The sequence below is a fragment of the Diceros bicornis genome, chromosome 18 (genome assembly GCF_020826845.1).
Source record: "Diceros bicornis minor isolate mBicDic1 chromosome 18, mDicBic1.mat.cur, whole genome shotgun sequence".
In the NCBI taxonomy this organism is placed as follows: domain Eukaryota; kingdom Metazoa; phylum Chordata; class Mammalia; order Perissodactyla; family Rhinocerotidae; genus Diceros; species Diceros bicornis.
The window spans coordinates 6,418,450-6,434,269 of NC_080757.1; positions in this window are offsets into that span (position 1 = coordinate 6,418,450).

The following is a 15,820-nucleotide window of genomic DNA, read 5'->3' on the forward strand; positions in this document are numbered from 1 at the left end:
CCATATACCCCCTACCCCTACACCTGCGTTGCCTACCCCATATCAACCTCCCACCATGGGGTACATTTGTTACCAAGATGAACCTACGTTGACACATCATTATCACCCAAAGTCCATAGTTTACATTAGGGTTCAGTCTTGGTGTTGTGCATTCTATGGGTTGGACAAATGTATAATGAGATGGATCCACCATTATAGTGTCATACAGATTAGTTTCACTGCCCTAAAACTCCTCTGTGCTCCGCCTGCCTGTCCCTCCCCACTTAAGATTTTCCTGTTTTCACGCTTCTTTTCCCCAATGTCATAGGTACTTTTAACTTTTTAAAGCCCTTTTGTGTGTTTTTTCTCTGTGATCCTCACAGCAATTGTGTGAGGTATTTGAGACACTTTGACAGCTGAAGTATTTGACATAGGAGAGGATCCTGATTTGTTGGAAGTTGTCCCTCTAGGCAGAGGCACAGCTAAGACCACAGCTAAGAGTCTTGGGACTCAAGGATCCTGTGTGACCGCTCTTTTCATGAGCTCATGCAGCCTCTAATTTGGCAGGTGACTCAGAAGCCTGCTCGGGTTTCCCTCTCTGGGGGTACACATGCCCTGCCTTCGACAGGTGATTTTTTTATTCCCCTGGGTGGTCAGTATTCATGTCAGGGAAAATTTAAACATCTCTACATTGCTTCCTGGCTCAGGCAAGATTTTCTTACTGTACATTGCCAATTTCTATTTTTCTTCTGGAAAATTCTTTATTATGAACTGACCTTGGTCCTTACCCTTTCCATAAAAAAAAGAAAATACAAAAACCAGGATTTTATTACATTATCATTTAAAGCTAAAGAATGGTAACTGTGTGCCTGAAGCTTTTGAGACATGAAACTGGAGTATCTTCCAGTGTGTTTGACAGAAAATTTATTTAAAATGACCAAAGGAGAATACTAGAAGATCCAATAAAATTTACATGTTTGCAGATGGGTTAAGTTTAGAAAGAAGGGTTATTGAAACGTGAAGCTGTTGGTGGTGTAATTCTTCGTCTTGTGTACAGGGGCAGTAGCAGCACAATGGATAGTTATGGCAAAGGATATGGGTTCTGGAGCCACATGCCTGAGTGTAAGTCCTTGGCTCTAACTTTTATTACCTGTGTGACCTTGGGCAAGTTACCTTGACCTCTCTGTTCTGTGTGCCTTGTTTTCCTCATCTGTAAGACTAGGATATCTAGCTCATAATGTTATGGAGAGGATTCAACAGGTAAATAAGTACATATAAAGCACTCAGGACAGAGATTGGCACAAGGGAAGTTCCCAAAAAAGGAGAATCATGATGATAACTATGACGGTGGTGGTGATGGCAATGATGATGATCATACATATGCATCAACCAACCCATTTACAGGCAAAGCTAAAGGGCAGAGAAGCACCTCGTCAATTTTAAAGTGCTCTACAAATGCTACATATTAGGGTCTGTGAATGGTGATCCTTTGATAACTATTTTCTGTAGCGGAAATGGCCAGAGCAATTCCAAAGCAGTGGGAAAGTTAGCATCCTTTAAACAACTTCTAGTTGCATCAGACCAGCCATCCTTGCCTGCGATCAGTGCCTGGATGTGGTACTGCAGATGGGGGAGCAGTTGCCCGCATGCTGCCGTCAGACCCCTGCATTGCGGGTTTGGATTGGCTGGCCTCTGAGTTTTTTCTAAAGATTCCACTGGAAATAGAAATGTAGAATGATCCATGCTTAAGTTAATTATAATAATGGAAACCATGATAGTCAATTTTGACATGCTTGGACTTTGGAAGTCTGTTTTTTGAGCCACTGGAAAAAACCTGGCAGACTAATACCTGCTTGGGTAGAGCTTTGTGAAGCTAGAATTAATAATTCTAAAGGTTTTGTGTCCTTTTTTTCGCTGTATTTGGGTTTGCTGATTGGCAGTTTTGAAGATAGACACACCACCACACCTGCCAGAGAATAGAGCCAAGTGTTAAAAGCTGATAGATGCATCTATCATCAAAAAGTTTTCTGAATCTGGACTGCGACAGACATATCTATGTGTCTGTATTTCTATATGCCAACAAGTGTGCAAGAACATTAGCTGACACTGAGTGAATGATTCCTCTGTGCTAGGGATCCGAATGGTTTTATTATCTCATTTAATCCTCACAATTGCTTTGGGAAGTAGGTACAAATTTATTCCCATTTTACAGATAGGAAAACTGAGGTTCAGAGAGAGTACCATCCTTAGACAAGGGCAAGCAGGGCCTCTAGTGTAGATGCCACATCTCGGGGACCTCCTGCACTTTGGAGTGCCTCTTTTGAAATTTTCTGAGTCTTCTTGTGGTGCCTGGCAACTGTGGAGGCCAGCAGTGCTATCTGTGCTGGCAGGTGCTCTGAGCCCAAGTCAGAGAGGGTGGGCCCCGCTCCCGGGTCTCTATTTCTCCCATTGGGGTGTTGTTTAACCCTTTAGTCTGTGGTGGGGTTGACCAGATGCCCAAATGAGCTCCAGCACTAAAGCCTAATGGGTTGTCCTGGGGCCTCATGACCAGCCCTGGTTCCAGGAGGACAGCCTGCTGAGCTGAGGACTTCGCCTGACTGACGTGTTCTTAGGCTGCCAGGATGGTGCTGATGTGCTGATTTCGAGTTACTCAAATTGTTTATGTTGACAGGAGCCCTGCAAAAAATATTTTCCCAAAGCCCCTGCCCCTACTAGGGGCAGCCCTGTTAGAGAGATGAAGCAATTTAACCAAAATCATCCAGCTGGTCAGTGGTAGGACTATTATTTGACCTCAGGTGTGTCAGAAGTACTCACATATTTGCTCTTTATCTTTAAGATACTAGGAGTTTGATCCTTATATGTCAATTTTGCGAAAATGATCAATTCTCTCAGCAATATTTGTTGTCTTTTATGTGCAGAATGATCAAACAACCCTCCCAGAATTTTCTTTGGTCTGTGATCACCATCCATGCTAGGCCTACCTCACCTATGAATATGAATTTTAATAGTCTACCCAGATTTATTTATGAGGTATTTGAACTTCCCAGAAGTGAATTAATGGCTTGGGATTAGTATTACACCACCAGCCTTTGGGCTGCTCATCATTAGTGTAGCCTGATGCTTGAAGAGACGTTGATGGATTTTAGAAATAGCCTTACAATTCTTTAGTTGGAAATGATATCACATCTGGGAATACAGCAAAAGCATTTCTGATGTGTGACAAAAGGATCACCAAAGAGAGAGAGAGAAAAAAATCCTACAAACATTCACGACTGTGGAATTTAGAAATTACTGACGTTATTTGTTTATTAAAGATTATAACTCACTTCAACATCACACAGAATGAAACCTCTTTAACCAGATAATAGGCACAGCATGTTCTTTATGATAATGCCAACAATAAAACTAGGAGACTTTACTATTTGTTATTTATCGGGTTGACTGGGCAAATCATTTTTCTACATGCCAGGCTTGGAAAATTCTTTACTTTCTCTCTCCTTCTTATAAATAAGAACATAGAACATAAGAGCATAGAGCTGATAAATTTATCTTAATGCACTTTGCATGTAAAAGCAACATTAGTTGGCATTGGTGCTGAGGTTCCAGAGTTTGCAGCATTGACTGTATACATACGTTCTTATTTTTCATGAGGTTTGGAGAAGCATCTCCTTTAGCTCATGGCAATGGTAGAACATGTTTTTAAAAATTTTTATCAATGTATATCCTAAATCCATTTATTTTTTATCTTTAGCCACCATGCTAATCACACCAACATGTGTTTCTTACTTAGACAATGTAGTAACCACCCAAATATTCTCCCAACTTCTGTTCTTGCCCCTCTAAAGTCCATTCTCTACGTAGAAGCCAGAAGGACCTTTTTAACATAAATCAATTTAAAGTACTCCCTTGCTTAAAACTCTCCAGTGGATTCTCAAGGCCCTCGGAATTAAACCAAACACCTTATGGTGGCTATTCTGGATATCTTCTGATAGCTTCTCTTTTCTCCTCTGATCTTTCTCCTTCTTCCTCTGTTCTACCCCTCACTCTCGGGGGATGCCGGGGCAGGGGGTTGACCAATATGGCCTGCATTGAGAGGCTCCTTTGTCCTCTGACTTCTGAGTGTATTTGGCTCACAGGAAGCTCTGGGATGGGTTGGAGGGAGGTGGGAGGGTGAGGTCAGGGCATTGTTTCTTGGACTGAAGGCCACAGCTCTTTCCAGATCTTCTCCATTCAGCTCCCTCCCAGTGGGTGCTGGTGACCACTCCCTCCTCTCTCTTCAGCACTGGGAGTGGTCAAGGAGTCCCCCTATTCCTAGCCCTGGGAGTATTTGACTACACTTTGTGGATTTCCTACCCCATCCACATCTTTGTAAATATTCCTTTTATTAAAATCTCAATTTGCCCAGTTTTCCTGTGCCATCTGCTCCTTGCTGGCCATAAAGTTCCGCAAGTCTGGCACCTGCATACCCCACAACCTCCATCCAGGCTCCTCTCCTTTACTGTCCTCCCCTCACGCTGGCCCCATCTCCTTTCTCGTTCGATGCTCGTACCCCAGTCTCATTCTCTGTCCTCTGCCTGGAATATCCTCCCCCAGGTCTTAGCGTGCATGAGCCCCATTCACATACATATCAGTTTTGCAGAAAGAAAGGCCTTCTCTGACCTTCTTACCTTAAGTAGCCCACTCTTCCCAAAGGCTTTCTATTAATTTCTCTGTTTTGTTATCTTCAAGTCCCTTATAATTAACTGAAATTATCTTATTTAGTTGTCTACTTGGATTTTTTTTGTCTCCACTACTGGAATGTGAGCAGGAATCTTGTCTCTTCTGTGCCACTCTGTAACCCAAGAGCCTAGAACTGCACCTTGCACATAGTAGGTGCTCAATAAATGGCTGCTAAGTGTTTATTGAATAAATCTGGTTGGACTGTCTCATTTTACAGATGAGGAAGCTGAGATCTGTGGAAATGGACCTTGTCCAGGTCATCACACAGAGACCTGAACCAGGGTTTCTGTGACCCCAGGCTGCCTTTCCCAGTTTCTGAGTTTCTATCTCATTTGTATTCTATCTTTTTTGTAGAAGGGGACCTCTCTTCTTTACTTTCTATTTACTGGATATGTATTTTTAATACAATAAGTAATTTCTTCTAAAGCATGGATTTTCTAACCTGCATTTCCCCAATCTTTCTCTATTCGCTCTGTTTTCTTTCATACATCCTACCTCCCATGCCTTTCTGTAGCTACGAACCAATGACTAAAAGTTAATGTTTAGATAATGGCTTGAAAAAATCCATGGAGAGCAATTGGGGAAATCCAGGCTTGGGAGATCTTTGAGGAAGTCAGAGCATCGGTACCACAAATAATAGTAATAATAGTTATTGCTACTTAATTGATGAGTGCTCACTCTGGGCCAAACATAGTATGGGCACTTTACATATAATCCACGTGAATTCTTACATATTCCTCATGGCAATCCTGTGCTCTATATACCTTCCTCTGATTTTAGGGGAAAGAGCTGAAATTCAGGAAGGTTAGGAGGCTGCCTAAGGCTACTGGGAAGGTGGCATAGATTCTGACACGGGTCTCGCTCACCCTAAACCCAGCACACTACCTTCTTCAAATCTAATGAGGCTCCTGGTAAGTCAGGGCAGGGAGCTGTAGGTCACCCAGCCTCCAGTGTGGGACGGAAGTAAGACCCTGATTGGGGTTCAACTAGAGCTGGAAAAATCACATATGGGTGGAGGAATGAAGCTCAAGGAATAGACAGCACAAAAGAGCCAATTTAAGGCTAAGGGGCAGAAATTAGATCTTGGGCACCAAAGTCAGAGACTAGGGTCAAGGCTTATCATAAAGATGGTACTTTCTGGCCCTGTGACATTCTGGCACCTTCCCTGTGCCTTTAAGAGTGTTCTTTGGAAATGACATGGAAAAAAACCACCTGATATTCAAGGAGGGTCTTTTTCTTTCTCTTTCTTTCTTCCTTTCTTCCTTCCTTCCTTCCTTCCATCCTTCCTTCCTTCCTTCTTTCCTTCCTTCCTTCCTTCCTTCCTTTTCTCTCTCTCTCTCTTTCTTTCTTTCTTTCTTTCTCTCTCTCTTTCTCTCTCTCTCCCTCCATCCCTCCCTCCCTCCCTTTGTCCCTCCCTCCCTTCCTCCCTTCCTTCCTTCCTTCCTTCTCTTTGACTCAGTGATAAGAGGAGATACTGGCTGGACCCTCTCTAGGGCAGAGATAAGTTGCCCCTGAAACATAATGACTAGCTTTTGAGGCCTAATAAAGCAGCAACACAGGACAGAGTTAGGGAGAAGCATTCAGAAATTAGGAGTATCTGGCAAAAAAGGAAAAGGCCAAGCTGAGGGCTTGAGTGGCCTTTGATTGCCAAACAGGAGACTTTAGACCATCAAGTGTAAACTCTTACTTGCAGCCCAAGGTTCAATATTAAATGTATTTCCTTGATGGGAGTCACCTATAAATGCCTACTCTCTGCCCCAGAAGAGTTTCTCTCCATTTCAGAAAAGGAATGAGGCCAGAAAGAATGGTTAGGCTGCTCCATGAAGGGGGCCGAAGGCAGGTAGAGGTAGCATCTAGCCATGAAATATTAATTTCCATGCTTCAAGCACCCCAAAGAAATTTCTTAATTTATTGCCATGCAGGGGCTGTTATGCAATTGACACTAACAAAAAATACTTCTGCACTTTACTAAGTCTACTTTTGAGCCGCCCAATGTTTTCGTCATAATATTTACTTCTGGGTAAATAGGATAAATTCTCCGATTCTGATACAAAACGGAAAGATCAGAGAATGAAAATAAATAGATGACATGGCTGTTTAAAGATAATGTAAAATGTTTTCTAGCAGCATAAATATTTGATTGTAAAACTTTCAATATGTTGTGTCTATTAACTAGTAATGTACAATATTTAAATAATTCAGCCAGCCAAAGTGGGTCAGGGTCATGGGGGAGGAAAGAGTGAAGGCCCAAGCTGGAGAGATGCCAACTTGCAGTCATAACACAACCCTGAGGCTGGCCCCAGGGTTCCTATCCATTCCGTGTGGAGCTCTTTGGTCAGGACCAAGCCACAGACAAGAGCAGAGGGTTAAATGGAGCACTCAGGGACATTTACGATTTACCTGTCACTTTCCATTGCTAATTTGATTTGCACAGAAGCTTCTACATATTATTTATATTTGGACATTCAAATGTTCAATTCAGTCAGTACTCTTTGGCATGATGCCTTGCTTTTTGTGTTTGGTGGTAGAGGAGGAGGGCGATGTTTCTGGAATACCATCAGGACTAATGTGGAATTACTCTGAAATTCCATCCACCCCACTGATATCCCTGACTCTCTACATGTATAATCTGGCAAAGAGTGTGGGATTTACAGTCAAGAGGCCTGAATTTGGGAGACCTTTTTAGCCACTTGAATTTGGGCAGTTCTCTGGATCTCTCTGGTCCTCACTTTCATGATCTATAAAATGGGACTAATAAGAGGTTCCCTGGCTGTCATACTGGGTGGTTATGAGGATCAAAACCAAAAACGAGATAGAACAATTAAAAGTATAGAAGCCGTCTAAAGGACTGTCCTAATTTAAGGGAGCATTGCATTCACTTCAGAGTGTGCCTCTCTTTGTGTGTGCTCCACCATCTAACACTGAACCGAACACATTTTAAATCTACTTACAAGTTTGTTGATTGAATGAATGAGCATTGTTGGCAGCCTAAGTGGTCCTCTCCTCATTCTGTTCTACAAGAAGTGCACTCAGTCAGAGTATGAACTTCCAAGAGTGAGGAGCCCCAGCTGATCATGACCGCACAGGCCCTTGGTGTTTTCAAGGGACACGTCCTGCAATCTCAAGAATCCTCAAATTCCTGAATAGTGTTGCAGAGAAGAAGAGTAAAGCTGTACCGAGAGGCTGGAATGCCGGGTGGCATTCTGCACCCACTCCTGGCCTGGCAACTCTCTTCTCCATGTCAACTTCCCAGGTGATCAAATTCCCAGGAAAAAGGCAAATTTCTAGACATCACAAGCTCTAGAGTGGCTCAGAAACAGTAACCATCAGATACCTTAAATCAACAAATGACAAAGATCTGCCGACTTGTTATTTTAAATAATTGAGAGGAAAGTAATTTCATAAAGTGGTGCTAGTAATGCATTAATTATAACCCGCGATGTTCGTTTGCTTGGCCCAGAGAATCCTGGAGACAGCCCTCAGCTACGTCTTTAGGACAGGGTTCCTTCATCCCCCATTGTTTGAACTTTTTCCCCTTGTTTTATGCAGTAATATAAAGCCTTTCATGTTGAGAGGCCTGTATCTAACTAGTTTTAACAGTTCATATATTCTCTTGGTCTGAATTCAGAACTGAGTTTATCATGCTCTGTTAACCCTTTTTTCCTCCACTACCTCACTCGGTAAATATTCAGAGTGCCTACTATGTGCAAAATAGGAGACATGCTACCTACTGTGGGAGGTAAAGTGCAAGACATTAATTCCTACCTTTAAAGTCCTTACCATCCTTTTTGGGGGTGGGGGCAGTGAAAGGCATGTGTGCAACGTAGTACAAATTTGAATGTAGGCACCCTGTTGGTATTGTTTGTTGATACAATCTGTACAGTGCTGAGCATATAGTAGGTAATAGGAAATATTTATTGAATGAATGAACGTATGAAACACCTACTGTATTTTATTGATCCTAAGATGCACATTTTTCCATCTTTTACTATCACCGAAAAAATAATGCCTCTTAAAAATCATGTTACTGCAATAAACAATAAACAAAAAATTAAAAAAAAAAAATCAATGGAATGCCACACTGTAACTGGCAGGTTTTTTCTTTCTTAGAAGTATGTAAAATAATGCTTTATCTTATAATCAACACTTAAATTTGATGATATATGGTAAATAATGATACACGAGAGGATTTATTTAAGTATTAGAACACAGCACCTAATTCCTTGGGCATCAGAAGAGGAAAGATTTTTGTGGACCAAACTAGATTACATTTGAAGAGAGGAAAGTAAGGTATCGTTGGGGCTGGGGATGGAAACAGGGAAGGCCGGCATGGAAATAGGTGGAAGGAGACACAGAGACAGAAGTGATTAAAATATGTTTCAGTGCCATTGAAAAGGTAGATCTTCCTGGCACGGAGAGTTCATACTGAGAGGGTACAGCATAAACCTGTAAATAAAGGTGAGATCATGGCAGACTTCAGAGGGCTTTGAATAGCAAACTGGAAAGTTTGGATTTCATCTTGTATATCAATTTTGAGCCAAAGAGTGAGATACTAAAAATAGAGTTCTGAGAGGATTAACCTGTGCAGGGTGGATCGAAGTGTGTAAAACTAGAGACAGGGAGAGCAGTTAGGGGATTATTTTTGTAATCCAGCAGAAATGTAGTGAGAGACTGTACTGGGGTTGTAGAAATGAGAATGGAGAGCAAAAGTGAGATATGAGAGAGATTTCAAAGGAATTGGTCAATGATGTCTCTTAGGTTTTACATAACCATCATTTATTTAACGCTTTCTATGTGCCAGACAGCATTGTGCTAAATACTTTAAGCATCGTCTCACTTTGTATTCAAAAAAGACTGACTCTTATTATTTTCTCCATTATTTTCTTATTATCTCTTATTATTTTCTCCATTTTATAGCTGAAGAAACAGTATGTTAGTATTACTATCCCTGTATTTTTTTGTTTTCTTCTGCAAGTTACATTTTTGTATATCACTTTAAAAAAATTTTAATGTCGTTTTGTTTTAGGTATTTATCTAATAAAAAACACAATCTAGATTTTCAATCTGATTCAATTCCAGAGTCTTTGTCTTTTAATGGGGGAAGTTTAATCCATTAACATTTATTGTGATAAATTATTTGTTAGCATTACTTCTCTCATCTTGTTTTGCTTTCTACTTTTCTATGCTTCCATCATAGTTTTTAATTTTCTCTACTTTTCTTTCCTATAGTCATTTTCAAATTCTATATCTTAGTCTTTTATCATTACCTTATCTCTTTAAAAGAGAGCTGAACATGTATTTTTCTATTAATGCCCTTGGCTTTCACTTACATGTTTCCTCTGTTAGGAACAATCTTCCCCTTCTCATCACCTAGGCATTCTCCAGAACTTAGTTAAACAGCACTTCTTCTGGGAACTCCTCTCTGATTCTTTCAAACTAGAGTATAATTTACCTTCTGCCATTCTCCTCCTTCTAGTTTTTGTTGAAATGATCAAGAATATTAAATCCTGAAGAAAATAATCAGACAAATAATTTATTTTTTCATCATATAGTATCTTTGGCAAGAATTATTCTTACATTTGTGCTCAGTTTCAAAATCATTTTAACAAAAAAATATGAAACTTAACTCTAGTCTAACTGTTACTGTTCTCATTACTCACCAGCATTTAACTCTAGTCTAACTATTACTGTTCTCATTACTCACCAGCATTTATTTCTACTTTGCCTTCTTCAATGTTACATTATGTCTTTTGATTTTATTTACTTATTTGTTTTTGTGAAATCACTTTCTCTGATCTATCTTGCAAGAATGGGTGTACTGGTGTAGTTTTAAAGTCTGCCTGTTGAAGAACATTTCCCTTTGTCACAATATTTTCTCATCTAAAATCTATGGACTTGACTTCTTCTGGTTTTAATGTTGCAAAGGGAAAGTTTGATGTAGAATTAACTTTTTACTTTTGTGGGTAATTTTTAAAAAGTGCCTGGATGCATATGAGATTACCCCCCCCCCCCAAATATCTGAATTAAAAAAAAACACAGACAAGATATGTCTTAATGTGAGTCTCAGCTCACTCATTAGATGTGATACTTGGTGAAAAGACTCATGTCATTTTTTAGTTCAGGAATGACTTTTGTTTAATTCTTTGAGTATTAATTCTTTGAATACTCTGATTTCTCTTTCTGGAATTCTTGTTCCATATAAATACTAGACATTCTGGATGATTCCTCCCATGTTTTTCATCTTTTTAATACTTTATCTTGTTTATCTCTTATACTCCAAGTTATGGGGAAACTTTTGAACTTGTACTGTAATTAAATTACTTAGGTTTTATACAGAATCAATGTGCTATGTACTACATTTATTGCATTTTTAAATGTATCTGTCATTTTTTAATTGCTAATAAATATTTTCTGATGTCAGATTGCTTCCTTTTCAAGACCAGCTTCATAAATGTAAAATCCTCCTGAGAAGCATTGAAAATACATCTTAGAGATTAGGTTGCTTCTGATGATTTCAATAATTGTTATTGAAATGGATGGGCGTTTCCTTTGATTCATCAAATCAATTCCCTTTTTGGAGATTGTTGGACATTTTCATATAGCCTAGTTTTTTTTGGAGATTGTTGGACATTTTCATATAGCCTAGTTTTTTTTTGTTTGTTTGTTTGTTTTTTGTGAGGAGGACTAACCCTGAGCTAACATCTGATGCCAATCCTCCCCTTTTTTCTTGAGGAAGATGGGCCCTGAGCTAACAACCGTGGCCATCTTCCTCTACTTTATATGGGACGCCGCCACAGCATGGCTTAACAAGCGATGCGTTGGTGCGCGCCAGGGATCCAAACCTGCGAACCCTGGGCCGCCGCAGCACGCGCACTTAACCGCTTGCACCACAGGGCCAACCCCGACATTTTCATATAGCTACTTCCCTCCCCTCATGATCATTTGTACAGATGATTTGTCCAGTACTGAGAGTTGAGATGGGTTCTATCAAGGATTTTGTGCGTTGGTACTAAAATATTTCAGGTCCAGATGAAGGGAAAAGGGAAAGTTTTTGATTTATAGATATTTATAAATATCTATATTTATTTTGCCAGATTAGAGATTCAGTAGCTTGTAGGGAGTAAGGAGGGACTTCAAACCAGAGGCAACTATGACAAGAAAGAATCTGGTCAGGACCACACAGCATCACTATGCCTTCCCATTATTTACAGGTGTGCTGGAGCCAACTCACACTAGCTAGTGAGATTTGATTGTTTGAATCTCTTCCAAACTCCGTGTCCAGTGACACCACAGTGTTAACTTGAAATAGATGGTGGTGGGAATATTTACACCATAGAAATTGGCAAACACCATAAATCATGGCTTCCCCCTACCTGACAGATGGTTGTTAAAAATTTACCAGCATATAACTGCTCTTAGAAAACATATTAGTTTTTCATTTTTCTGAGTCCAATGTCTAAATCTGCCTTGAGAAAATTTGTGCTGAAAATAAATCTTGATTTTGATGGTTTTACACATCTCCCTGTTATGGGCTGAATTGTATCCTCTCAAAATTCATATGTTGAAGCCTTAGCCCTCGGTACTTCAGAATGTGATTGTCTTTGGAGAGAGGGTCTTCAAAGAGGTGATTAAGTTAAAATGGGGTTGTTATAGTGGGCCCTAATCCAATCTGACTGGAGTCCTTATGAGAATAGGAGGCTAGGACACACAGAGAGACACCAGGAATGCACACACACAAAGGGAAGACCATGTGAAGACACAAGGAGAGGATGGCCATCTACAAGCCAAGGAGAGAGGCCTCAGAAGAAACCAACCCTGTCGACACCTTGATCTTTGGATTTCTAGCCTCTAGAACTGTGAGAAAATAAATTTCTGTTGTTTAAGCCACCCAGCCTATGGCATTGTATTATGACAGCCAGAGAAACTAATATACTTCCTCTGGTGATCATGTACCGTCTCACATTCCATCTTTCTTTTTCTCTACCAGAATGTCAATCAAGGCCTTTTCTAATTCCTTATAGAATAGCATAGAATCATGAAACGAAGCTGCTTCCTACTTGTCAGCTTACATGTTTAAAGATTCTAGGTGGTGTTAACGATTCTAGGGTAAAGGGTCAGGTCAGTCCTCTTTTATAGTGTAAAACCATCTTTAATTCCAAAGACATGCCCAACTGACTCAGCTTCTCCTCCTATTCCTTCCTAATTACATCACATTTATGTCACTAAGCAAAAAAGACCGTTGAGTGATGCTACTTCATTTTCTCATCAAGAACTATAATTCAGGCCTCTTGATTATGTTTAGACAGTGGGCAAACAATTGATTTTTAAATGACTGATGAATTTTGATTATATAAAAACATTTGTACTAAAAGACTCTTCAATATGACTAAATAAATATTTGTCTCACCAACTTATACTTGGTTTAGTTCGTAATCATGGAGATTTTCTGAAGTCACATGCTGTCTGAGATGAGAAGGCAGGGTGATTCATAATACCGGACTCCTTCAAATACATGCATGGTAGAATAATATATAGGAAATGTATTCCTTTAACAAATGCTTACCAAAGAAGCCCTATTGTCTGCTAGGCACTGAGGACACAAAGATGAATGAGATACAGTCTCTGTCCTCAAGCAGTTACAAGGCATAGAAACAATCTCTTACAATATAGCAGGTTCCAACGGTAACTCCAATAGTAACAATCTCTTACAACATAGCAGGTGCTGATAGCAACTCTATCAATAGTAACTCCAAGCTGTGTAACTCCAAGCTTGGAGAAGTCATTTAACTTCCCTGAGTCTCAATTTTCTTATCCTGAGTTATTCCTTATTATCAAATAAGATCAAGTAAGTGAGAGTTAAGGACTTTGTTAATGCTAAAGTCTAGTCTTCTCAGATCTCATCTTAAACACAGAAACATGAGTGCTCGTTGGTTTGGATCTTCCGGCCAGAATGATCCTCCTGTTTGCAGTGGACAGTTTTGGTCAGCCTTGGTCTACTGGAGCCTGTGCACTCGGAGAAGGATGTTCTAGGGTTGCTTCACTTCCTGCTTCTTCTTCTCCTCACATTCCCTGCCCAGCTGTGTCACAGCTTCTGTCATTGGCATCTAATTGTGGGACAGAAGAGCATGGGTTTTGAGTCTGAGGGGCAGGGAGGGTATATCTTGTATTTCTTTGTGTGACAATTTATTGATTTCTCTTCCATCTACCGCAGATGTTTGGAATAAAGAAAAGAGACCCATTAGTAAATCACTAAGTCAATAAATTTAATCAATAAATCACCCAACAGAAGCCAGCTTCACCCACAAGGACTGGAAGAGGAGGGTCCCTTCACTCTCAACAAGACCACTCATTTGCATTCATTGAATCTTTTCTATATGCCGGGTATTTCTGTGAGTTCTCACAGTAATTAAATTTTGCAGTTGAGCAAAAGCCAAGAGAGGTTAAATAATGTGTCCAAAATCACTTGGGTCTGCCTGACTCCAAGATTCAGCTCCGTTCACTCGACCCAAATTGCCTTATTGTTGAATCCAAGCTCCTCACTAATTTTCAGAAGTAGGGTATTCACGGAAACCCAGTTTCTGGGCCTAGAACAGAGCATTGCCCACCCACCATTTCCTGCCCCTTGTATTTGGAGTCCATACTATGAATCATATGCAAACATCTCTATCTCAATGCCTGGATATTCTTGATCTGGAGCAGTCCAACACTAGGATCAGGGAGGAGGGTTAATATTGAAAAGAGATGAAGTTAAGGGCTCTAGATTCTGAATCCCACTTCTCTACTAATTGGCCTTGTGACCTTGGCTAGGACACTTCACAACCAGATCTTAGTTTCCTAAGAAATGTGTCTGAAATGAGGAAGGTTGAGTTGGGTTTCATGTTCGAGAATGACGGAGACTCAGCCAGAGCCCAGGTGTCCTATTTCCACCCAGCGTGCTTTCACTCACAGCTGTGTGGATTGTACACAGCCTGTCTGCTGGTGGGCAAGAGGGAGATCGGGCTGGCACACTTCGTAGTTCCCTTTCGCCCGTTTGTTGGCAAATCCTCAGAGAATAAAAACGCCTTTTCGTGTAACTCTAATCAAAACACACTTTGAAAGGGGTGCCTGTTGCCAAAAATTTATATTTATCCCAAGAAAAATTAGAAACTATTTTTGGATTATCTGCACATGACTCGCCTGTCTTACTGCAGATAAACAGGAATGACTTGCATGCAAACCTCTGTGCTGCTCAGAACACGCGGCACGCTCCCCCTCCCACCATTCCGCCCCTGGAAACGGAGGTTCTGTGCGGCTGCTCCTCCCTGGCAGCTCCAAGTTGTGATAAGATTAAGGGTGTGGGACGCAGGCAGATCTGGGTCTGAAATCTGGCTCCACTACTTCCCAGCTCTGTAGCTTTGAGCAAGTTGTTTAACCTCTCTGAGCCTCAGTTTGCTCATATGTAAAGTGGGGATAAGTAACACCTAATTTCAAGGTGGTTGTGGAGATTAACCAGAATAATGCCTTGTTGTGTGGTGGGTGCTCAATGACTGCCCTGTCCCTTCTCTTCCCAGATCTGTATTTGGCTGTGAAAGAAGAGGTCTTAATCTATGTTTAAGGAGATGACTGAGAAATTAGGGGAAAATGCACACATTTACCTTAATCCTCCGTGTGTTTTGGCCAGGAAGACCTAACTCCAGAGAGGGAAGCAGCTACGGACAGGCTCTAAAGCAGGAGACAAATTCAAATGGCCCTGGGGCCAGGCATATACCACAGATGGAGCGAGCAGACAGGAAGTGATGGGAAATGCAGCTCAGTGGGAATGCATGGGGGAGCCACAGGCATTCAGAGTTTAAAATTTCACAGCGACGTGCCAGCCCAGCATCCATGTGGGGAGGCTGAATGCGGCTTGGAGCTCCAGTTTGTAAATCCTACTGCAGAGGAACATGTTGCTCCATTCCTTCAAAAGCTGCCTCACGACAAACCCCCTCCCCTGGAAAGCTGTTCTTCCTTTCTTTACTCACGCCTCCTGGCCTTTTCTAGCACAGCCATCCATCACAAGCACTTGCTGAGCACCTGTTTTGCACAAAACATTGTGGGAGAGACAGAAATAAAAAATATACCAGAGTGGATGCAGCCATCCGAA